Consider the following 27,645-nt stretch of genomic DNA (forward strand, 5'->3'; position numbering starts at 1 on the left):
TTTGAGATCGGAGAGGCTTTATGACAAATTCTCCAAGTGTGATTTCTGGTTGCGAGAGGTCCAGTTCCTGGGACATCTCGTTAACCAGGAAGGGATATTGGTCGACCCGGCCAAAGTTGAGGTGGTGATGAGTTGGGAGGTGCCGAGGTCATCCTCCGAGATCAGGAGTTTTCTGGGGTTGGCCGGTTATTATCGGAGATTTATCAAGGATTTCTCCAAGATCGCGGTGCCACTCACCAGGTTGACCCGGAAGGGTGTCGCTTTTTCATGGGGCCCAGAGCAGCAGGCCTCTTTTGAGACGCTTCGCCAAAGGTTATGCGAGGCCCCAGTGTTAGCCCTCCCGGAGGGAATGGAGGACTTTGTGGTATACTGTGATGCATTGATCTTGGGGTTGGGAGCGGTGCTAATGCTGAGAGGGCATGTGATAGCATATGCATCGAGGCAGCTGAAGCCACATGAGTCGAGGTATCCTACCCATGATCTAGAGTTGGGGGCAATGGTTTTCTCCCTCAAGATTTGGCGTCACTATCTGTATGAGGTTCGGTGTACGATATACACGGACCATAAGAGCCTGAAGTATTTGATGAATCAGCCCAACCTAAATATGCGGCAGAGGAGGTGGTTAGATGTGGTTAAGGATTATGATTGTGAGATCCTTTACCATCCGGGCAAGGCTAATGTGGTAGCCGACGCCCTGAGTCGCAGGGCAGAGAGCGCCCCGTTGCGAGGTGTATGTTTGCGTTTGACCGTGATGGCTCCGGTGTTAGACACCATTCGTGGAGCATAGGCTGAGGCCGTAAGATCAAAGAACCAGAAAACGGAGCGAGTGGTAGGGTTGGTATCGGAGTTTGTTACCGATGGTCGGGGGCTTACGACATTTCAGGGGCAGATTTGGGTACCGTTTTTGGGAGGGACGCGTACCATTCTGATGGAGGAGGCTCATCGGTCGAAATTCTCGATCCATCCTGGGGCCACTAAGATTTATTTGGATCTGAGGAGGGAGTATTGGTGGCCCTGTATGAAGAGGGATGTTGCGTGGTTTGTGGAGAGGTGCTTAACCTGCCGTAGGGTTAAGGCCGAGCACCAGAGGCGGCATGGTAAGTTGCAACCGTTGGAGGTTCCCAAATGGAAGTGGGAACATATTACCATGGATTTTATCACCAAATTGCCAAGGACTACTATGGGAGTCGATGTAATTTGGGTGATTGTAGATAGGTTGACGAAGAGCGCTCACTTCCTTGCTATTAGTGAGAGCTCCTCCGCGGAGAAGTTAGCAGAGATGTACGTGAGGGAAGTGGTATCTCGGCATGGGTGCCGATCTCGATTGTCTCAGACCGAGATGTACGTTTCACTTCCAGATTCTGGAAGAAGTTTCATGAGGAGTTGGATACTAGGCTGCATTTTAGTACCGCATATCACCCCCAGACGGACGGACAGAGTGAGCAGATGATTTAGACGCTCGAGGACATGCTCCGGGCATGTGTGTTGGATTTCGGGGGGAGTTGGGATACGTACTTGCCCTTGGCAGAGTTTTCTTATAACAACAACCATCATTCGAGCATTGGTATGCCACCCTTTGAGCTGTTGTATGGGAGGAGGTGTCGAACCCCCATTTGCTGGGGAGAGGTCGGACAGCGTGTTATGGGCAGTACCGAGATCGTACTTCAGACGACAGAGCAGATCTAGCAGGTCAGACAGAGGTTATTGACCGCTCAGAGTCGTCAGAAGAGTTATGCGGACAGACGCCGGTTCAAGCTTGAGTTTCAGGTCGGCGACTTTGTGCTCTCCTTGGAAAGGAGTGATTCGATTCAGGAAGAGGGGCAAGTTGGGGCCCCTATATATTGGTCCATTTCGGGTGGTCGCGAGGGTAGGCAGGGTAGCCTATCACTTGGATTTGCCAGCAGAGTTGGGGCAGATTCACGACACTTTCCATGTGTCGCAATTGCAGAAGTGTATAGCCGATGAGTCGATAGTGGTTCCATTAGAGGATATCCAGGTGGATGCGAGCCTGAATTATGCTGAGAGACCAGTGGCAATCAGAGATCGGAAAATCAAGGTTCTGAGGAACAAGGAGGTACCCTTGGTTTTGGTTCAGTGGCAGCATCGGAAGGAGTCCGAGATGACTTGGGAGCCGGAGCGTGAGATACACGAGCAGCATCCGGAGATATTTGCAGAGCGAGACTTCGAGGGCGAAGTCTAGTTCTAGTGGGGGAGAATTGTAACAGCCCGGATTCCCAGGTATTAATTATTATTGTATTTTTGGTATTTTGTGAGGAGACTCGGCGAGTTGGAGCTCAAACTCGCCGAGTCGGATCGTGGTTTGGATGCGGGTTCGCGTCTGCACTCGGTGAGTCCAAGGAGTGGACTTGGCGAGTCCATGCTGTTTAATGAAACCCTAATTTCCAGGGTATGAGACCTATTTAAGGGGGCTTATGGCTGTCATTTGCGGCCACCAACCCCAGAGAGAACCCTAAAGAGTCTTTGAGCGTTTTGTGAGAGAGAAGAGGAAGATCCTTGACTATTTGTGGGTGTTTTTGCACATAGAAGAGGATCAAGGCAAGAGGAGACCAAAGAAGGTGCTAATCCAGTGATTTCTGAGCTCAGAGACTTCATTTGAGGTAACCATTCGTTCCTTTCTCAGTCCTTGATCTGAATCTTAGAGTTAGGGTTTCTTTGTCGAATGATCCATGGGAGTAATTGGCCTCTTCTTGTGTTGGTGCTTTAGATCTGGACCCAAAGAGGTCCAGAGACCCTTTTCCCTCAAGCTTTATGAGTGTTAGTGGAGGCCATGAGCTTAGAATAGCATTCTAGAGACCATATCATCAATTAAGACCTTTGGACCTTTGCATGAGCACCAAGATTGTAGCTTTACGTGATAAATGTGCCTGGAAGGACTGGATCTAGGAGTTATTGGAACGGAGCTGACCTCAGGAGTGAGTTTGAGTTTATGCATGGCATAGACTCGTCGTGTCTGAAGAACAGACTTGGCGAGTAGCATGAAGATTGTCCATAACCACTCAACAAGTGGTCTTGCCGAGTTAAGGGGTTAACTCAGTGAGTCAGGGAGAGTCAGAGAGGGTATTCGGGTGGACTGAGTCAAGCTGGAACTCGTCGAGTTGTTCTTGAGACTCGGCGAGTTGAGTCGTGGTGGCCCCACGATTCATGCCCGGTGGAACTCGTCGAGTCAGGGAAGTACTCAACGCGTCAAGAGAGGATCCTAGGGAGTCAGTGAGCACGTATAGACTCGCCAAGTCGCTCTAGTGCACTCGCCGAGTCCGGTCAAAGTTGACCATTGACCGTTGACCAGAGTTGACCAGTGTTGACTTAGTAGGGTTAGTCAACCTTAGTCTTGGAAGTGTTAATTAAAGATATGTGTTGTATATAGGAGGATTATAGCTCGAGGGATCAAGAACGAGTGATTCAAGGATTTGCGATTTATCGAGATACACGAGGTGAGTCTTCTCACTATACTTTACCTTGAGTAGGTAACCAAAGTTATGTGACAGAGTATTTGTATGCTATGTATGTTATGTGTTGTACTGCATTATTTCTATGTGATTTATGTTGTGCTGTTTACAGAGTTAGAACCTGAGGGTTCACAGGGTTTGGGTGCACGAACCCACAGAGTTATAGCCTCGAGTGGCTAATATGTGTTATATGTGGTATTTTGGGGAACTCACTAAGCTTTGTGCTTACAGTGTTTGGTGTTATTTGTTTCAGGTACTAGTGACGACCGTGGGAAGGCGCCGACTTGATCAGTACACACGCACGGGATTTTATGATTATGAGATCTTGGGATTTTTGTATGACTTGGATTGAATTTCAAACATGGGTGTTTTTATGAATATTAAGTGAATTATGTTTTTATAAAATTTGAAATTTTTTTTTGAAATTTACGACGTTACAAAAAGAGTATACAGAATATAGAACCGAGACCTTATCTTTAAGGAGTGAAGCGAAATAGACCGAGCGTTCGGTTCATTTCGGTTCCTTAAAATTCCACAGCCGAAATGGACCGAGCGGTCGGTTCATTTCGGTTCCCGAAAATTAATGAGCCAAAATAGATCGAGCGGTCGGATCATTTCGGTTCCTTAAAATTCCAGAGCCGAAATAGACCGAGCGATCAGTTCATTTCGGTTCTCGAAAATTTTGGAGCTGAAATAGACCGAGCGTTCGCTCCATTTCGCCTGTTTAAAATTTTAATATAAGATTTGAGGATTCGGTACCGACTCTGCTTCCATCATTCCCAGATATTGTTAAATTTTATTGAAACTTGCTTTAGGTAAGGCCTTCGTGAATATGTCAGCAAGTTGATCAGAGGATCGAACAAAGTGTACTTCCACTTTCCCATCTTCTACATGATCCTTGATGAAATGCTATCTAAGTGCAATGTGCTTAGTTTTTGAGTGTTGCACTGGATTGTGACAAATCCTTATTGCACTTTCTGAATCACAATAGAGAGGAATCTTCTTCATACATAGTCCGTAATCTCTCAGTTGACTTTGAATCCATATAACTTGAGAAGTGCAGGATGCTGTAGCTATATACTCAGCTTCGGCTGTTGAATGTGGCACACATGTTTGCTTTTTGGACTGCCAGCTGACAAGTTTTCCGTCAAGAAATTGGCATCCACCTGTTGTGCTCTTTCGGTCTTGACCACATCCTCCAAGATCTGCATCAGAAAAAGCTTGAATGAAGAATCCGGATCTTGCAGGATACCAGAGACCGAGAGATGAGGTTCGCTTCAGGTAACAGAATATATTCTTCACTTCCACCATGTGAGGTTCTCTTGGATTAGCTTGAAACCTAGCAAAATAACAAACAATAGACATAATATCCGATTTACTAGTTGTTAGATACATAAGGGACCCTATCATTTGACGATATAGTGTTATGTTGACAATAGGTTTTTCCATAGATGGTGTTAACTTAGTGCCAAATGCCATAGGAACCTTCACTTTTGAGTCACTCGTCATACCGAATTTCATTAGTAAGTTCTTTGTGTTGGCCTCCTGGTTATTAAATATACCTTCTGGTCCCAGTCTAATATTTAAACCAAGGAAAAAGTTTATTGGACCGATTGCGCTCATTTCAAATATAGTCTCCATCAACTTCCTGAATTCAGCTGTTAAGCTAGGATTCGTAGAGCCGAAGATAATATCATCAACATAAATCTGAATTATCATCAGATGTTCGCATTCTTTCTTTAGGAAGAAGGTTGGGTCAACCGAACCTTGTTTAAATTTTGACATTTTCAAAAAGCGAGTTAAAGTTTCATACCAGGCTCTCGGTGCTTGCTTTAGTCCATAGACTGCTTTATCCAGCACATAGCAATGATCAAGGAATTTCTGGTTCACAAACCCGGGTGGTTGCTCAACATAAACAGTTTCTTCCAATTCTCCATTCAAAAAGGCACATTTGACATCCATTTGGAAAACTTCGAAGTTTTTATGAGCAACATACGCCAAGAAGATTCTAACTAATTCCAACCTAGCTACAGGAGCGAAGGTTTCCTCATAGTCTATTCCTTCCTCTTGGAAATAACCTTTGACCACCAACCGAGCCTTGTTGTGAATGACATTCCCTTCCTTATCCAATTTATTTCTAAAGACCCATTTCAAGCCAACCATAGAAGCATCCTTTAGTATGGGAATCAGCCTCCACACTTGGTTGCGTTCGAACTCATGAAGCTCATCTTGCATTGCTTGGACCCAATCAGAATGATCTAGTGCAGCATTTATTGTTTTCGATTCAATCTTGGAAACAAAAAAATTAAACATACAAAATTTAACTGTAGAGAATAATGCAGTTTGTTTTTCTTTCAATTGAGAACGAGTAAGAACTTTTTCAGAAGTTTCACCAATAATTTGTGCTTTGGGATGATCCTTGGTCCATTTTACTAATGGAGGATAGTTTGGATCATATGCTGGGTCTAACTCAGCGTTCACTTCAACTGCAAATTCTGATTGATCATCTCCCCCTTGAACTTTGAGCGGTTGCTTGGAGAGTCATTTGAGGATGGACCACCTATCGATTTGGAAGATTTACTTTCCATTTCTTTGGTAGCTTTATCGATCACCTTTTGAGATTATCAATCTTGTTATCTGTTGCATTCTCCTATGAGTTTGTGGCTTTCTCTGGTTCGTCAAACAGCCGCATGTATTCTTCAAACAAGTTGGATATTGGAGCCGAGACTTATCAAGACTCTGAAAATATTTCACCTAAGTCACTTTCATTTCTTTGAACATTCTTCATGTAATTATCGTCAAAGGTGACATAGTAGGTTTCTTCAATTCGTTTGGAGCGTTTATTCAACACTATGTATGCTTTTGATGTTAGTGAATAACCCAGAAAGATTCCCTCATCGGCTTTAACGTCAAACTTATTTCGGTTCTCTATTGAATTGAAAATAAAGCACCTTGAACCGAATATGTTAAAAAATTTGACATTTGGCTTTCGGTTGTTTAAGATCTCATATGGAGTTATTGACCATCTCTTGTTTAACAAGGACCGATTCTGAGTGTAGCATGTGGTTGCAACAGCATTAGCCCAAAAATATAACGGAAGTGAAGCGAAACTGAGCATGGTTCTGGCTGCCACACATAAAGAACGGTTTCGTCTTTCAATAATCCCATTTTGTTGTGGTGTATAAGGGGCCGAAAAATTGTGAGTTATCCCCTTGTCAGCCAGAAAGTTCTCAAAATCACTCCTCTTGAATTCTAGACCGTTGTCACTTCTGATATTCCTTACCATCTTCCTTAGCTGCACTTCCACTTGCTTGATTAACGTCTTCAACATAGCTGTTGGATCTGATTTCTGCTTAAGAAAGAAAACCCAGGTGAAGCGTGAAAAGTCATCTACAATAACAAGAATGTACTTACTACCACCGAAGCTTTCTATAGCCGAAGGTCCACATAAGTCGATGTGTAAGAGTTCAAGAGCTTCAATAATCTTTGTATTGATTCTTGTAGGGTGGCTCTTTCTGCTTTGTTTTCCCATCTCACATGCTGCACACAGATGTTCCTTGTCGAATTTGAGAAGAGGGAGTCCTCGAACGTGATCACCAAGCACCAACTTATTAATATCTTTGAAGTTCAAGTGCGATAATCATTGATGCCACAACCAGCTTTCATCTGTATTTGCCTTTGACAGCAAACATATTGCTGGTTTTCCTCGTATTGGGTTGAGATTTAAAGGGTACATCTCTCCCTTGCGTTCAGATTTCAACAGAACCTTCTTGGATTGTTTCTCAATTATGTCAGAGCCCTCATCATCAAATGATACTTTTCGAATCGAGAAGTCTCCATTTGTTATCATTCTGTATCCCTTGATTGTTAGAACAAAAGTTCTTTAAGGATCATTAGATTCTATGCAAGCAAACAATTATGAAAGTAAATAAGAACTTTGAATGTGTCGAATGATTAATACTTCAACACCTCAGAATGATTAATACTTCAACGAGTATGGATTTAAATGTGTCGAATGATTAATACTTCAACACCTCAGAAGAGCTCGATTAAGAACTTCGACTGTAGAAATGTTTAGGGTTACAAAATAAAGATCATAATTATTAACTTCATATTATGCACACATGCATGCATATTTATACTATTACCCTACTAGATAATCACAGATGGACAGGCCCGATCCGGATACAAAACATGAGGCCCATGACACAACACAAATAGACTCAACAAACCTAACTGATCAAATCAGCAGGGTATCATCGAAGAGTAATGAGAGGCGTATGTGGATTGAGCAAAAGGAGAAGGAGTTGATTAGGTCTAGGGATGAAATAATTTACTTGCAAAGAGATAATTTAAATCCTCTAAAACAACGAAATGTTTTTTGTTTAATTTCTAAACGATTATATTCCAACATTACTCAATTGCATCTTGATTGTGAAATAGGGAAGAAGATACATTGTATCATTTTACCCTTCCTTGAATTAAAGGATGATGAAATCGATGCCGATGCTTATAACTGTGAAAACTTTGTTTCTTCTGATGATATTTCTCCCGCTTACAAAATTGGTCTTGACAAAATTGAGTCCTTCATAAATTCAAAAGACCATAAGGACATGCTCAAAAATTTGTTGGAGGAAAATGACAAATTAAAAATCAAAACTGAAACGGTACAGAAATTTGACTATTTGAATGCCAAGTTGAGTTCTGAAAATAAAATTGATATTGAAAACACTTCTGAATTCAATGAGGATGATGATATGAGTGAATTATCCATAGAAGATGTGGTTGATTGTTCCGAAATTTTCAAGAGCGAACCCGAAACCAACAAAAATATTATTTCTGAAAATTTTGTTGAGTTCGCTCGTTTGTCCAAAGACAAGACCAAAGTCCTCAAGGAAAAGGTCGTTATATATCAAAAGGTCCAAACGACTGCAAATCAAGTTTATAAAGTTCATGGAATTACGTAGCAACAGACAGCCGAACTGACAGCTTTAGTAGTAGAAGATAACGCTGATGGTTGTGATGAGGTTTTCGAGTCAGCTCCGATTGATAACGATGATGAAAGAATAGGTCTATCTTAGAAAACATCATGGAGAGTGAAAGGTAGGTATATAGCAGAAGCACTTAATGATCCTACACGCTTTGATGCACCCAGTACAAGTGCTACCAAAATTCCTTCAGGTGAACCAGTCATGGTGTCTAGCAAAACATCTTCGCTAAAGAGCGAGCCTCATGCTCAAAGACCAATGAAAAAGGGCAACATCCAAAAAAATCCAAAATAGGTGTTAGACCGAAAACATCAACAAAATTTGAGATACAAGAAGAATCTCACAGAAAGGAAACAGTTTTGGCGATCTCAAAACCCTAATTACGTTTGATACGGAAAGCCTTCTAAGTCAAAGGAGGAAGAAAAAGCAAACTCCACTTCTCGTGCTCAACATGATGAAAACAACCGAAAGAAGAGTTTCAGTCCCCATACTCAAAACAACTGAAAACAGAGTTTTGGTCCTCAGACGGACAACAACCGAAAAAGAAGTTTCGGTCCTCAATATGAGAGAAACCAAATATGTGGTCTAATTCCTAGACCAACCAATGAGAGGAACCGAAGGGAAAGTAGTTTTGGTTCTCAACCAAGTAAGAGCAATGACCGAAAGCTTAACTTTGCTCCCAAGTCTGATCTTTCTCATTCTCACTCTCACTTACATAATAATTGAAAGGGAAAGGGAAAGCTCTTTCCGGAAAACGAAAATAAGACGTCGTTTAAACCTGATTTTGAGAACCAAAAGTCTACTAAGGTCAAAATCTCAAATTCAAAAACTCAACCTAAATTACTCAAATCAGATAAAATCAAAGTTTTCACTTTAAAAAGAAAAGATGAAACAACCTTAATCAAAAGAACCTTTTTAGTTGATGATTCTCTTACAATTCCTTGTTCTATAAAAGGCTCACAAGGACCCAGGAAACTTTCGGTTCCTAAATCTGCTTAATTTTTGTAGGTTATACGTGACGAGCAGTTTGACGATGAATGGTACATAGACAATGGCTGCTCGCGTCACATGACAGGAATAAGGGAAGAGCTATGGGAGTTTCGTTCCCTTAAAGGTTATGGTATGATCACTAATGGCGAATTCTCGATATGAAAAGTGGCATACGTTGTAGGTTTACAACACAATCTTATCAGTGTTTCTCAACTGGTGGTTGTTACCGGGTTAAAAGTTTCGTTCAATGACGATGGCTTAGAGATTATTGCAAGGAAAAAGAACAATATTTTGTTGAAATCGAAGCGAAAAGGAGAGATGTACCCTATGAATCTCAATCCCATACGAGGAAAACCAACAATCTGCTTACTAACAAAAGCTCATTCAAACGAAAGCTGGGTTTGGCACCGAAGACTCTCCCATTTAAATTTTAAAGACATCAACAAACTGGTGCTTGGGGATCGTGTTCGAGGTCTTCCTGTTCTGAAGTTCGATAAAGAAAACTTGTGTGCTGCATGAGAAATGGGAAAGCAAAGTCGACAAAGTTATCCTTCTCGAGTCAACACAAAAGTTATTCAACCACTTGAATTACTTCACATTGATTTATGTGGTCCATATTCAATCGAGAGCATTGGTGGTAATAGGTATATACTTGTAATAGTGGATGAATTCTCTCATTTTACTTGGGTTTTCTTTTTGAAGCAGAAATCAGAGGCCACTCCCAAGCTTAAACTCTTTATCAAGGAAATAGAAGTTCAACTACGGAAGATAGTTTGAAACATAAGAAGCGACAACATGTTGGAGTTCAAGAACAAAGACTTTGAAGATTTTCTTGCAGAGAAGGGGACAAATCACAATTTCTCGGCTCCATATACTTCACAACAGAATGGAATTGTCGAAAGGCGAAACCGATCTTTATGTGAAGCAACCCAAACCATTATTGTTGCGTGTTTTACACAGAACATATCTTATCTCAACAAACGTTTCTCTATCACTCGCTATGAGATCTTGAACAACCAAAAGCCTAATGTAAAGTTTTTTCACGTGTTCAGTTCAAGATGCTTCATCTTCAATTCAAAGGAGCACCGAAACAAGTTTGATGTCAAAGTAGACGAAGAAATCTTTCTGGGTTACTCCTTAACCTCCAAAGCATATAGGGTTCTCAACAAGCGTTCGAAGAAAATTAAAGAGACCTATTATGTCACCTTCGATGACAACTACGTTAAGAAACTGAAGACAACCGAAGGTTCTGTGGAGGAAATATTTCCAAAATCTGCTCATGTTACAGTACCAATTTCAAACCTATTTGAGAAATACATGCTGCTCTTTGATGAACCAGAAAAGGCTATCCTCTCTGAATCTGAAGTTGCAGACAACAAGATAGATAGCTTGAAGAAGATAATCGATGATGCTGCAAAGAAAATGGCAGAAGAACAACAGGTAACAACTGAACGGCTAGACACAAGCGAACCTCTAAAAGATAGTTCTCGTATTCAGGGGGAGGGTTCTTCTTTTCCACATAACCAAAATTCACCATTCTAGGGGGAGAGCTCATCATCATTCATTCCAACCGAAAGTCAATTCCAGGGGGAGAATTCTGAGCCTGAAACTAAGGTAGTGTCATCATTCGAGGGGGAGAATGCAAATACAAACAATGATGATATTCAGTCAGAATTCAAAGAAGAAGTGAATGCTGAACTGGATCCCTCATATGATCCTAATTACCTTCCATACACCAAATGGACCAAAGATCATCCATAAACACAAATTATTGGTGATTCAACAGAAAAGGTTCTCACACAATCACAACTGAAAGCGAAACAAACTGCACTTTTCTCTAAAGTGGAATTTTGCATGTCTAATTCGTTCGTCTCCAAAGTCGAACCAAAGACAATCAAGACTGCAGTCGATCATTCTGATTGGGTACAGGCGATGCAGGACGAACACAATGAGTTCGAGCGAAATAAAGTGTGGAAACTGATTCCAACACCAAAGGAGGCTTCTGTAGTTGGATTAAAGTGGGTTTTTAGGAAAAAAATGGATAAGGAAGGAAATGTGATATGCAACAAGGCAAGATTGGTTTTGAAAGGTTATTTTCAAGAAGAAGGCATAGATTACGAAGAGACCTTCGCTTTGGTAGCAAGGCTATAATCGGTTCATATTTTTCTCGCCTATGCTGCACACAAGAACTTTGAAGTATTCCAAATGGATGTGAAGTATGCCTTCCTAAATGGAGAACTGGAAGAGACGGTGTATGTAGAGCAACCACCGGGTTTCGTGAACGAGACGTATCTAGATCACAACTACATTCTGGACAAGGTAGTCTATGGTCTCAAGCAAGCACCACGGGCATTGTATGAAACTCTAACAAGATTTCTCAAAATGTCGAAGTTTAAACAAGGTTCGGTTGACCCAACCTTCTTTCGTATGAAAGAGGGTGACCACCTTATGATCGTTCAGATTTACATTGATGATATCATCTTCGGTTGCACAAATCCTAGCTTAACCGCTGAATTTATGAAGTTGATGGAAACTAAATTTGAAATGAGCTCAATGGGTCCTATTAACTTTTTCCTTGGCTTGAATATAAAACAGGGACCCGAAGGCATTTTCATTAATCAAGAGGCTTACACGAAGACCTTGCTTGCCAAGTTTGGAATGATGGGAGATTCGAAAGTAAAGGTTCCTATGGCGTTTGGCACAAGGCTAACACCTTCTCTAGACAAACTGGCTGCTGACATGACCCTTTATCGTCAGATGATAGGGTCTCTAATGTATCTAATAGCAAGTCAACCAGACATAATGTTCTCTTTTGTTATTGTGCCAGGTTTCAAGCTAATCCACGTGAACCTCAGCTGCTAGCTGTGAAGAACATCTTTCGGTACCTAAAGCGAACCTCTTCTCTTGGTTTATGGTACCCAACCAAATCATGGTTCTTTATCCAAGCATTCTCAGATGCTGATCTTGGGGGATGTGGACTGGACCGAAAGAGTACCACTGGAGGATGCCAATTTCTGGACGACAAACTTGTTAGCTGGCAATCCAAGAAACAAACTTGTGCGTCTTTCTCCACTACTGAAGAAAAATATATAGCCGCAGCATGATGCACTTCTCAGATCATTTAGATTCAAAGTCAACTTCGAGACTACGGCCTGAACATGAAGAAAATCCCACTATGTTATGACTCAGAGAGTGCAATTAGGATTTGTCTTAACCCAGTGCAACACTCAAAGACGAAACACATAGCACTGAGGTATCACTTTATCAAAGATCATGGTAACATTGAAATTCATTTCGTAAGAACCACTGATCAATTCGCTGACATCTTCACTATGGCCTTGCCTGAAGCAAGTTTTAATAAAATCCTACAAGGCTTAGGAATGATGGAAGCTGAATCTGTACCAAAATCTCTTTTGTCTCAATAAAAGTTGGAAGCGAAATGGAGCGAACTCTCGGTCCATTTCGGGTTCGGTTCTTCCTGGAACCGAAATGAACCGAACGCTCGGCCTATTTCGGTTTCGGTGTCACCGGGATCGGGTTCGGTTATGTTTTTCCTTTTATTTTCATAAAATTCAAAAATATTTTTCTTTCTGTTTTAATTTTTTTTAGAAAACCTTATAAAATCCAAAAAAAAATTTGTTTTTTTTGTTTTATTTCTTTTCAAAAACTTCAAAACTCAAAAATATTTTCTTTCATTTTATTGCAATTTACTTCACTCTTAATATAATTTGTGTATAAGGATTATTCTCAATGATGGAGCTGGGGCAGGTATAATTCTTTATCTATGTACTAGCTAAGTGTCCCTAGAAGCATGTTGTTGCATGTTGACTCAAGCCTCAAATGATTTTGAGTGAAGCCTTAATGACTTGATATATCCAAATCATGTGTTCCCAATCAGGCTGTCAAATTCACTCTAATCATGAGCTACCTTACTCTTCTAAAATTGAGTTAAGAGTTTTTCTACTTAGTCTATCTTTTATAGCAGAGGTACATTCGATTCTTTAACCATCTCTTATTTATTATCCATCATACTTCATCTCATAAATGTAACCCTTGAGACTCTCAGCATTACCACTGAGGTTTACGGTTACACATCTTCTGTGTTAATGATCTTAGTTTCGTGCCACTATGTGCTAAGTGAATCCCAAAATTCAAAACCTTTAAAGCATTGACGGTGAACAATTATATGTTCTAGCTTTCACTTTTGAATTAACGAAACCACTTTTGTGGAAGTACCTTGAAATCTCTTTTTATTTTGAGAGATCCTTATGAAAATGTCTTTCACCAAGACTTTTCTTTCCAAAGGATCTAGATTTTGTTTTCGAGGTTTCTACTTCTTTTTTTATCATCAAGTCACTGAATATGTTCCAAACCTACTTGTTTAACATGCCACATCGGTCTCACAAGTACTTCGTTCTATTTCAGTCTTATATCAAGTATCGGAAACCAGAATTGAAGCGAAAGCCACCCTTAATAGCCTTATATATAAAAGATTCCTTTTAATTTCTCAACAAGTACTTGATCATAATTCAACGGGAATCCAAACAAGCACTTTGAAGTCTCTCTTGACTTTGAGGGAAGAGATTTGTGCCCGAGATCCACTGCTTTATGTCTTAAATGACATCACAAATTCCTACAAATAGTTTGATTTATTTCTTTATCTTTGACACTATCTTGCACGAAAATATTGTATTTTCCAAAAGTCTTGTTTGGTTATTCATAAGCTATTCATAAATATATTGCTTCGGTTCCTAACGATGTAATGTAGTTTATCTTTGACACTATATTGCGAAGAATTCTATTTTTCCTAAGCAGATGAAACAAGTAGATATTGATTTTCATTTCACTCATGATCATCTTCAACTTAGGAATATATATCTACCACATGTTCCATCAGCATTGCAGATTACTAATATGTTTAGAAAGGATCTAATGTAGTTTATATATAGTAAATTTACATCACAATGATAGCTTTATTTCTCAATGGATTCAAAGCATGGTAAAGGTTGTTTTACAATTTACACCAGATTAGAAAAGATAGGTTTTAGCTGGTGTGGAAGGAAGAGAGTTGGTTGACCTATTTAAGGTTTCGTGGAACATGATATTCTTTTATCTAAGCGATGGTTGGAAGTTGGAAGGTTATTCTTCAGGGATATTTTCTATGCGATCGATGTCGTTTCAGAAACGACACAGGCGGTTGTCCCAACAGAGGTGTATCACCCTTTCTTGTACCTTATGTAGGGGGCATGCTTGTTTGATGAATACATAGTGAATTATCTACTTTTTAGGTGTGCATATTCCTTGAAGGTGGTTTTGCTCTTAGAATTGTCTTATCCCTTCTCTCCTTGTGATTTTATTTTAATATTAATTTTTGGTTGAACGAAGTTGGTAAAGGCTCTAAAGCAGATGGGGATTCTATATGCACCTAGTTAAAAACCATTTTAAATGGTCAAAACCACTTTTACTTTTTTCAAAGTCATTTTATAATCATATTGTTATAAATATGACTATTTTAATATTTTACTTAGAGGCGTTCTCTTTCTATACTTTTGACATGACCATCTTCTATTTTTATTTTGTAGTTTCAACTACTTAACTATTTATATTAAGATTTAGAGTAAATTACAATTTGGTCCCTACGGTTTGGTCAGACTCGCAGTTTCAGTCAACATTTGAAAATTTGACAAGATGCATCCTACGGTTTAAAGAAATTCCTCTGTACATCCTTAATCCATTTAAAATGACCATTTTACCCTTATTTACATATTTTCGTTTTTTCTTTTATCTTTACACACACACACACACATATATATATATATATATATATATATATATATATATATATATATATATATATATATATATTATTGTTCAAATTTTTTATATTTTTCCGTTTACATTTTATTTTATTTGTTTTTATTTCTATGATTTTTTTTCTGAAATTTATTCGAATGTATTTTCAAGTGTTTTTTATATTTTGTTCGTTTACAATTTTTTGACGTTTTTTATAATAATTTCTCTAGTTTTTTTTTTTTGATGTTTTTTTCGAATATTTGTTTAACTTGTGTTAAATCTTTTGAATAAAAAATATAAAAAAAGTTTTTTCAATGTTCATATGATTAACACATATTACCTATAAAATTATTTATTTTAATAGGGTTATTGTATAAGCTAACCGGGATACGATATGAGTGTCAATGACTTCGAGTTCAATTAGCCATTATATAACTAGAAACCCATTTTTAAATTTCAGTTACCCTATCTATTAATCCTATTAAAAAATAATTTTATACATTAGAAAAAAAATAATTTTAAATATATACATATATATATATATATATATATATATATATATATATATATATAAGAAAAAAATATAAAAGTAAGGATAAAATGGTCTTTTGAAGTGCAGTGCAATTTCTTTAAAACCAAATGGATGCATCTTTTTAAATTTTCAAAGGTTGAACTGAACATAAAATTTAGACTGGGTAAACCATATGGACCAAAACTGTAGTTTACACTAAGTTTTACAATTATATAATTATAATTTTTAACAACTATTCTACACATTAATCAATTTCTTATATTATTATTAACGTCAAGCAAAAACATATTAAAAATCACAATTATAACTTTTTTGACCAAACATAAAATTTAAATTGTTTAAACATATTAGACTATTTTGAATTTATAAGTTAAAAAGAATATAAACTTTTTTTAAAGATAGGGTAATATAATTCTCATTTTCTAGACATTTAGTTTTTAATATTTTTGTACACATTTAGTCGTTAATATTTTTTTTCTTTCTAAATAAGTCATTAATATTAAGTACTAAATGTTTACAAAAATTTTAAAGAGTAAAGATGTACAAAGTGAGAAATATATTACCCGATTAAGTCATTTTTACCGGATAACCTAGAGTAGCCGGTCATAAGGACGGAATGTGTCCAATTTAACCGACGGTGGGATCTTCCAGTGAGCGGGAAGAACTCTCGCACTCCTTCCCTTGCCCACACCGCCCGACTAAATAATAATAAAAGGCAGCAGTAGACACACATATAGCTGTAATTGTATTTTTTTAATATGTTTTTTCTTGACGTTAATAATAACAAAAGAAAAAAAGACTAGGCCCTGTCGTTATGACGAATATCATAACTTTACGAATTATCTATGTAGAGATTAATCAATTAGTTGTGACTAAGGCGTCACCTAATCCCCAAAACACTTGCTGTTAGAAGGCCCAACAAGAACTTATAAATCCAAGCCGAAAAGAAGGCCCGAACCCTTGGCCAAATTTTTAAAATTATTCTGACTTAGTACGCGGGGCATACTCAACTTGTTCGCTAAGCGTACTTGCTTAAGTCCAAAGGTCCAAACCACTTATCTGAGTCCCAAAGGTCCAAACCACTTATCTGAGTCCCAAAAAGTGTCTAGAACCATAAAGTCACAATGAGAGGCTTAGAGTTTCGTGCTTGAGGTTAAAGGGACGATGGAGGCTAACAAATGAGGGTTTCTTGGTCCAAAATGATGTTTATATAGTGTCCAACCCCCAATTTAAGGTTTCCAATATATGCCACATACGCCCCGTGTACGTATATGTACGCCCCGCGTACGTCTCCGGATGCCTATCAAACCCTCTCGTGAGTAGGCTAAGCGTACCATGTGGTACGCCCCACGTACAACATAAGGACAAATTTGCAATTATCAAATATACCAAGGGACCCAAATGAACATACTAGGATTTCAAGTGTTACATTAATTAATATAAAAAATAAAAACAAAATATTGAGATTAAACTAATCAAAGATAAAAAAATACAATGATAAATAACTGAAAAATAAAATGTGTTTATTAATGGTTAAAAATTTAAACTATATAATTATAAATAATAATAAAAAAAATAATATTAATGTAACTACATGCAAAATTGACGGGTTTTAAATAAGTATACTAAAAATAACTTATATAATTTTTTATAAGTTTATATATATATATATATATATATATATATATATATATATATATATATATATATATATATATATATATACACACATGGGAAAGTAACATATATATCCAACAAACTTTCTAGGGTGGACCATTTTAGTAACTTAAGGTTTTCCGTGGCTTTGTGAGGGAACTAAGTTGTGGACAACCTGTCATTTTTGTCCATTTACTTGTTGTAGTTGGTTTAGATGACATAGAGCAACTCTGGACTACCATCTTCCTCTCTTTCTCTCTTATGTACGTAGTCAACAAAAACAATCAACATTTTCTTCCTTTTCTCTGGTTTGAAAGAGATCACACATATACAGACAAATATTTCATTCTTTCTTCTTCTCTTTTTCTCAAAAAAAATACCGATGGCTTATGTTTTCGGTTCTGTGAAAAATGATAGAAGGGGTGGTGGTTATTTGGTGATGCTCGGCTGTGAGAAAAGGAAGATAGAGGTGGTGGTTTTGGTTTGTAAAAACACGAATGCATCAGGTGGCTATATTGGTGGTTGTGGCTTTGGGTTAAATTAACTGGAGTAGTAGTGGTTACCGGTGTTGGTTTGGTAGAGGTAGAACTCGCAGTGATGTTTGTTTTCCGTCACAATAGGTGGTATAAGGTGTTCCTATTTGGAGGTTCGGCTATGGTGGCAGTGGTGGTTTTCCACGAAGATGATGACAGATGTTCTCGAGGTTCACAAGCGGTTGTCAAAGGGAGTCGTGGATGTTAGAAATCAACCTCCATTTGCTGTAAAAAAAATTAGAAAAACAGAGTACGAAAACAAAAGGAAAGAAAAAACAGAGGAAACCTTTGGGGCAAATTTTACGCTATCTTTTATTCGTGATTCTCAATCTAATCTGAAATGAGAAATGAGAACTTTAGAGAAACAAAGGAAATTCCTAGAAATAAGCAAACAGCCTCTACTACTCAACAAGATTACGAACTAATGCCCCTGAAGAAAAGGAAAGAAAAGAGAGAGGAAACATGGCCTTTACTTATTCCAACATAAAGAAAAAACAAAAAAAAAGACTAGAATGCCCCTGAAGAAAACAAGTCTTATTTGAACATGTTTGTAGTAAATCCAACAGTGAAGGTGGTGGCTAGGTGAAACAATGGAGCTGAGATGTTCAGCTGTTGTATTCGTCTTGGAGAATGGAACCAGAGGTGGTGGGATTCGACTACGGTGGTTTATGAGGGTGAGATAAGGAGGGGCTGCGACGGGGTGAAGATTCGTCGATGGTGTTACCGGTATTGGTGGTTGAAGCGATGGTTAAAGGTTGTTTTTGTTTTCGGTTTAAATAGGTTTCGATGGGGGTGGTATACGAAGCAGGTGGGTCGAGGTTGTTGTCAGCTATGGGATTCGGCTGATCTAAGATGGTAGTAGCGGTGGTTAATAGGGTTTGGCAGGTGTGGTGTAAGGATGGTTTAATGGTGGTATAAGGAGGAGTTTGTGAGCTTGGTTGTTGGAGGGATAAGGTGGTCCTATGCTTTAAGAGGTTGTACATGGACAACAAAAATATTGTAACATAAGGGAAATTCAAAGTATGTGGGAAAATTGTCAACAAATGTCAATATAACCAGGTAACCCCTTCATTTTGGCTAAAATGATATAATCGACGATACAAAAATTACTTTGTTGCCTCATAAAACCATAAAAATTGTTTAGGGACTAAATGGACCAACCCTAGAAAGTTCGTAGGACATATATGTCATTTTCCTATATATATATATATATATATATATATATATATATATATATATATATATATATATATATATATATATATATATATATATTAGAAAGAAATAATAAAAAGAAAAATGAAAATGAAAAAGAAAACGAATATGAAATAAAGAAAAATCTAATAAAAAAAGAAGTCAGAAAAATGTAAAAATGATAACAATAAACAATTAATATGTTATATAAATTATAATATACAATATGTCATGTCAAATTGTGTTTTAAGAAAAAATGTTTTTTTTTTTTTTGGAAAAAATGCGGAAATATACTAAGGCCACAACCTAGAAGAGACAAGGCTGGACGAGAATAAAAACTACACGAAAATTAGAAAATGTCAAACGGATTACACATCCATACCGCCTAATTACAGCTCCCGTATTTTCCTTGGTGTTTCAACCACCCAAAAACCATAATAAGAACATTATCCATCAAAATTGTAGAAGATACACGAACATTGTTGAAGAGACGATCATTTCTAGCTCTCCAAACACACCAAAAGAATCCGTAAATGATAGCAATCAAAAGTTTTTTTTTCCGAGCAGTTACCCCAAATCGCAACAAAACTAACAATATCTCCCCCATCTTGCGGAAATTCTGCCAAGGCAGATTGCACCAGTTGAAGATCCTCCTTAAAATTGCAGCAACAAAAGGACAATCCAGGAGAATATGATTCGAGTCATCTATACCAACATCACAAAACTGACAGTAGAATTAGGGATCGAAATACCCCTATGAGAGAGGGCCACTGGTAACACACAAAAATTTCAAACAAATTTAAACTTTTAAAAACATTTTAATCCGATAAGTCATTACATAGTTGGTTATCAAAATACAGTTATCAGAGTATCCCAGTACCAAATCATAAAAGTTATAACAACGAGAGGAGCGGTACGATCATGCCTTCGCCTTCCTGCGATCATGAGAGGTACCTGAAACAACTGAAACTGTAAGCCTGAAAGCATAGTGAGCTATCCCCCAAAATACCAACCACATAACCATGCCATATAAACTTATAACCAAACAGCAAGCATAATGAGACTTCAGCCTGACTAGACCGCCTCGCAGGCCTTCAGTCTATCTAGACCGCTCTCCGAGCATTTGGCACGTATGGAACGCCTCGCGGGGCCTTCAGCCTATCCGGACCGCTCGTCGGGCCTTTGGTCTAACTATCATACCCTCTTGGGTGTTGTAGTCTATCCGGACCGCCCTGGATATGTTAGCCTTCAGCACAAAGCAGGACCGCCTCAACCCAACACCCAAATCAAACAACATGTGGATATACATTTATAGGCTATCGTAATAACAGACAAACCGATCTAACACATCAAATAGCATAGCAACAACCTAAACCAGGACACCGACCTACCCAGATCATATTAAAGCATAATCCTGTAACTAGGATATCGACCGAACCCGATCACTAAGCATAAGCATATCACCATCCTAACTAACAGGATGCGAAACAATGCACATATTATGTAATAATCCAAATACAACTCCCTAACGGCCGGCCTTGGTGCCTGAGACCCTGTTGATATAGAGAGGATAACTCACCTTGTAACTGGCGTCTGAAACTAGAAAGCTCAACTCCCGGATCACCAATACGTACTCCACCACCTATAGTTACCATGAAACCCTTTTCCATAAATCTCCGAATTACCAGAATACCTTTAGAAGTCAACTGGTCAACCCTTGGTCCAAGTCAAAGTCCACATTCAAAGTCAACAGTCCAAGTTGACTCGACTCGTCGAGTGCAGTTCACCGACTCGTCGAGTCCTTCCTGAACTCAAGAAGTCGTGAAATCCTTGATTGGCTTGTCGAGTTCCCCTTTAACTCGCCGAGTTCATACGTATCCAAGGATTGGGAGAAACCCTAGCCGACTCGCCGAGTCTTCGAACGACTCGTCGAGTTCAAGGTAATCTTCAACGAACTCGCCGAGTTGTTCATTAACTCGTCGAGTTCATGACTATCTTCAATGGGTTCACCGAGTCCTTGTAGACCTTTACCCATGTGGACGCTTTAAAAGCCATGGAAAGGTTCCAGATTACAGATCCAAGCTTCTAAGGCATGTTTATCACGTAAAGTTGCAAACTTTACGCACATGCAAGGCTCTAAGGGCCCTAAATGACCAATCTAAGCTTCCAATGGAGATTTACACCTTGGGAGAGTCTCATCCTTTCACAAGCTGAAACTTTATGGACTAAGAAGCCCAAGGGAGCTCAGTTCTGAAGTTACAACTTCAGATCTTAGCTTGCACACAAGAATAGCTTCCAAACAAACCATGAAAACCCTAGGATTTGTCCAAAGAGGGGATCTAGAATGAAATGAGGTCAGGGTAACGATTTATACCTTCCAGAAGATGCCCAATAAGGTAGATTTCAGATCCCACAAGCTCCTTGCTTCTGAATACTTCCTCTCCAAGCTCCTTTCTCCATAAAATCTTTTTCCAAGCTCAAAATACCCAAATGGAACACACACACTCGATTAGGGTTTGAGAGGGACAAGAATAGTAAAGGGGAGGCTGGGGGAGGCCAACGATTCTCTAAATAGGGTGCAAAACCTTGAGATATAAGGTTTCATCTGCCAGCTCCTACTCATCGAGTCCCTTCTTAGACTCGGCGAGTAGGTCATTAAAATACGTGGACCAACCCGGTGCTACTCGACGAGTAGGCTAATCAACTCGTCGAGTAGCCCTTGAAATCAAGAAACTCACACATTAAATCAATACTTGAGAAACGGGGCATTACAATTATCCTCCACTTGAACTAGACTTCATCCTCGAGGTCTGCTGCAGCAAATAACTCCGGGTAATGCTCCCGCATTTCAGCCTCCGTCTCCCACGTCCACTCGCACCCCCTCCGATGCTCCCACTGTACCTTCACCAAAGGTATCTCCTTATTTCTCAGAATCTTCATCTTTTTCTCCAGTATGGCCACAGGCCTATCTACGTAATTCAGGCGTTCATCAACCTGAATATCATCCAGCGGCACCACCTCCTCTTGATCAATAATGCACTTTCGTAGCTGCGAAACGTGGAAAGTGTTGTGTATCCGACTAAGCTCCTCCGGCAGCTCTAGCCTATAAGGTACCTTGCCATCCCTGGCAATGATCCTGAACGCTCCATAATACAACAGGGACCCAATTTCCCCTCTTCCAGAAGTGGATGACACCTTTCCAGGGCGAGACCTTCAGGAGTAGCATGTCACCGACCTAAAATTCTAACTTGGAACGGCGCTGGTCGGCGTACTTTGAGCGGTCTGCAGTCGCTACCTGATCTGCTGAATCTTCTCGGTAGTCTGGAAGACCACCTCCGTCCGACCCATCACCCTGTGACCAACCTCACCCCAACAAACCGGGGTGCGACACCTCCTACCGTACAACATCTCGAATAGCGGGGCGCCAAGGCTAGAATGATAGCTGTTGTAGGCGAACTCCACAAGCAGTAGGTGAGAATCCCATTCCCACCGAAATCAATGACATATGCCTTCAACATATCCTCCAGTGTCTGAATAGTCTGCTCGCTCTGGCTGTCTATCTGCGGGGTGGAGTGCTGTGCTGAAGTGCAACCACGTGCCCAGCTTCTCATGAAACTTTTGCCAGAAGCGTGAGGTAAACCTGACATCCCGGTCAGAGACAATGGAAATGGGAACCTCATGGTGAGACACGATCTCATGAATACACCAAGATATAATCTATAAACACTATGACTGAGCGATCAAGCGTCAATTTGTAGACCCGATTCATCAGGTCCATGAACACTGCAGGCGCGTTAGTGAGCCCAAACAGCATCACCACGAACTCGTAATGTCCATAACGAGTTCGGAACGTGGTCTTCTCCACATCCTCCTCTCTGACCCTGACCTGATGATACCCAGACCTCAAATCTATCATGGAAAACCTAGATGCGCCTAGTAACTGATCGAAGAGATCGTCTATCCTCGTGAGTCGATAACGGTTCTTCACCGTTAACTTATTCAACTCCCAGTAATCAATGCACATCCGGTGTGAACCGTCCTTCTTCCGGAAAAAAGAATCGCCCCTCCCCATGGAGAACTGCTAGGTCGAATGAACTACCTGCCCAACAATTCCTGTAGCTACGACGACAGCTGCTGCATCTCTGGTGGTCCCAATTGGTATGATGCCTTAGCGATAGGGGCCGCACCTCGCACCAGGTCGATCCTGAACTCGACCTGCCTCTCCGGAGGTATTCCTGGCAACTCCTCCGGAAACACATCTGCAAACTCCCTTACCACCGATACATCAGAAACTAAAATCTGATCCCTGACTCGCGTATTTACCACATATGCTAGATAACCCGCACATCCGTGCTGAATGTACTGCCGAGCCCTGGCAGCTGAGCAAAACCCTGATCCCACACTGGTGCCGTCACCATATACAATCAATTCTCCCCCACTTGGGGTTCGAACTACCACTCGCTGGCCCTCGCAATCAATCATAGCACCGAACCGAATGGGCCAATCCATGCCAATAATCACGCACACCTCCCGCATGGGCATCGGAATCAAATCTATCGGAAAGGATACCCCGAAAATCTCCAAGTCACACCCTCGGTAAATCGAAGAAGCAGAAACCCCATGTTTGTTGGCGATAGAAACTCACAACGGACACTCTAGCTCGCCTACTGGCATTGTAAACTCCCTACTAAAAGTCAGAGATACAAAAGACCGACTCGCCCCTGAGTCGAACAAAACCAAAGAAGGAAAGGAGTTCACTAGAAATGTACCTAATCAAAGGTACAACATATAAGCATATAGCAGATATAGTAAATGAGATAAAGGATAAAAACATACCAGCAACCACATCCGGTGCTGCATTGGCCTCCTCGGCCGTAAGCTGAAAGGCGCGTCCCTGAGCCTTCGAGGGCTCTGCCCTACCCTGTCTCCCATCGGTAATCCTTAGTGTAGCTGGCGCTGGACCCTACGCCGGCTTGGCCGCCAGCTATGGACAGTTGGTCTTTATGTGACCAACATGATGACAATGATAGCATATCCTCATATCCGAGGCAGGGGCAGACTGAAGGCAGTCCCTAGCAAAATGCCCCTCCTTGCCACACTTGTGGCACCTGCTACTAGATCAACAAGCTCCAGTATGACCATTGCCGCACTTTCCACAAGTGCGGCCCTGCTGACCTCCGGTCCTAGAATCAGCGGTCTTAGACCGCTTCGGCGCTGGCTGTAACTACACCGGGGCCGGCCGCTGCTCCCTCAACTGCAGTTGGATCTCCAACTCATGCCTCCTAGTGACCTCCTGTAACTCCAATAAAGTATCCCATCGATGTGTGGCAACAAACTGTCGAATATCAGTCTTGAGCAAGCTCAAATAACGTGTCATCTGGGCCTGCTCAGACGCAAACTCAGGGCATAACATCGCCCTCTCAGTCAACATGCAGGTGATTTCCGTCACCGTCTCCCCATCCTATCTCAGACTCAATAATTTCTGTGCCAAATGTTCTCGCTCGACCCGTGGAATGTAACGGGCACAAAACATGTCCCGGAACTGCTCCCAAATAACCGCAGCTCTCTACTCATCCGTGTATGACCTTGTCGTCAGTCTCCACCAGTCCTTGGCCCCGAGCCTCAGAATGCTCAGGGCAGACCTGACCTTCTGGTCAGTAGGACATGAACACGTAAAGAAACAACCCTCCTCGTCGAATAACCACCTCATGGCTCAAATAGGGCCCTATGTACCGTCGAATGTCGAGGGCTCCGTGTTATCGAAGTCCCGGTACTGGAAACCCCTACTGACTCCTCCCCTTGCCGCTGATATAGCTGATGCAGCTGCTGCGGCGGCTGTCTCTACAAGGGCTGCGTAGCGCTCATCAAAATACTCCACCATGGTGGTCTTAATCGACCCGAATATCTCCGGTAACTGAGCGCGGAATGCAGCAGCAATCTCGTCATGCAGGATCTCTCGAATCCTGGCATCCAACTCCTCTGTACCCATCTGCACCACTGGCTCAGGAGCTGTCGGCCCCTCCTGGCCTCTATCCCTTGATCCTGTTCCCGAACCGGATCCAGCCACAAAGCGCCTCATCATCACCATTCTGAAACATACTAAAAGATATCAGATAATCCATATAAATAATTGGGAGCTAACTCCCTACTAACCCTAGGGATTGTGACTTACTTGACATGCGTATGGGTCTTGTGCTTTCAGTAGTACGGGCCCATACTACCTTCCACACCTACCCATATTTGTCTCAAGCATCATCATAAGGCCCTAACTGAATACACAACATAGAGAGCGCTCAATCTTCACCCAAGAGGAATGATAAAAATCTCATAACTGGCCTCCCGGCCTCACTTAACCCACCTATCCATAAAACTTCCACCAACCCAGTAGCACTAGTGTACGCTAGCCATACATAATGTTGGACCTGTTGGGTTTTGAGCAATCTAACACTTCCTAAGTGTGCATGCAAACCTAATAAACCTTCGATCTATGTTTGTCTAAATACATGCAAAATAATAATTTTCCAAGGTTCATAACCTATCTAACATGGCATGGGGTACTTTTAGACATAAAAGTATTAGATGAGATTACATACCTTTTTGATGACTTTGATTCTTAAGGAGTTTGAGGGCCAAGCACCAATAGTGTGAATGCCTCAAATGGAATCACAAATCACCACAAACTCTTGGAAAACTTTGAGAGAGTGTACACACATAGCAAATCGGCCACACACTAAACCACACACCTTGTAGTTACACTAGTCACACTAGTTCACTCTAGTGGCTATTTCATGCAACATAAGCATGCTTATATAGTGTACATGATTAGGGTGAAACCCTAATAACCCATGACCTTTCCTTTTCCAAGGATCCATGGGTTAAAAGCTCCATGGATCATCCATGGACTTCCATATAAGCCCAGCCCATTAACAAATGAGTATTAGCCCACACCATATAAAACCAATAGCCCACAATCCAATTAGTCTTCCTTTTAATCTCTAAATTAATTCATAATTAATTTAAGACTAAGACTAATTAAATAACATGACTTCATATTAATATATTATAACTTATAATATATTAATAAACATATGTGTATAACTCTCATAAAATTATCCATAAATAGTTCAGGTGAAGTGCAACCCAAATGGACCATGCCGGGTCGGGTCAAGTATATACCAAATAAGTTGTGGACTTAGACACCTTATCCAACAGAATCCCACTTGGATAAGTCTAATAATTGTATTTGCGTATGTTACTTCAGGAACCAACCAGCAATCGTAGCTCTCGAAAACTCTGTTGAACTATGAAGCGCCATTTTAGATAAGTGATCATATAATCCTCTGTTCTCATGATATCAGCCGGACAAATACATGGAACAACGTCGTACTTATTGTCTAGCAGTTTGTTTCCCGATTTTCCGATTTGTTTGACAAAGAACTTAATCGAACACATCGATTTAGTTCTGACCGGCCGGTACATAGGTCACAACAAAATCATCGAGGGGCCCAGATATCGCTTCTATTTCTAGAAGGAACAAATAAACTTCGACTCATATGCTTGTTCTACTACTTGTTGAATTGTACACAAAGGCACGTTTTATAACATCAAGTTACTGATGCGTTTACGTGCAATCAATGCACAACCAACTCATAGGTAACAACTCATATCTCTAGGTTTGAAGATTTATATGATATTACCGTCTCACGATCACTCGAGATAAATTCCATGAAGTGATACAAGTGAGCATGGGTTTAATCCAATACTCATAACTTATGAGCACTCATGAATGTTGTAGCAACCGTTGCTATGACCAAACCCATTTAGCCATCTACAAACTCGATTCATGACAGTCTTGATTCATACCTACTTCCAACATATGAACGACTGTGGAGTGTTTAAATAACTTAGTCATTTGGAAAGAATAACCTAGCTATTATGGAAGTCAAAACATGCAAAGTGAAACCCAATAATCATCGAATCCAATATGGTCTCAGAACCCTTTTGAATATAAATAAAACCACCTTTTATTTATCACCCTATTGATTACACATTATTCATTGTATAATGTTTCAAACAATCTACTTAAGACTTGAATAAAAACAACAATCGTCCCATGCTCCTAGCATGTACACTTTGTTTTTCTAAACAATAGTTATGCCATACTGCAAGTATGCACACTACATTTGTCTATGATCATTACATTGTGATGTAGATCAATTGAACATGATTTCATTGATACTCATTTCACAATCCCAAATCGTTATTGTAAATGTATGAATTCCTAATTCCTACCATTTACCAAAAATTTGTTAGATTTTAAAGTTATATGCACTGATCCTCTCGTAATGGTTATGCACAAGGTCACCAAGACTTTGTCATCAGTCATTACAGAGTATTCCAAAAAAGATCAACTCTATGAAAACGAAGTCTCATATTCAAAGTACATTGCTTTGAACATCCTTCTTGCATTAAGGTTTTCTAATCTTACATAG

Source organism: Lactuca serriola, chromosome 1 (assembly GCF_051521515.1).
Source record: "Lactuca serriola cultivar US96UC23 chromosome 1, Lser_US96UC23_V15, whole genome shotgun sequence".
Lineage (NCBI taxonomy): Eukaryota > Viridiplantae > Streptophyta > Magnoliopsida > Asterales > Asteraceae > Lactuca > Lactuca serriola.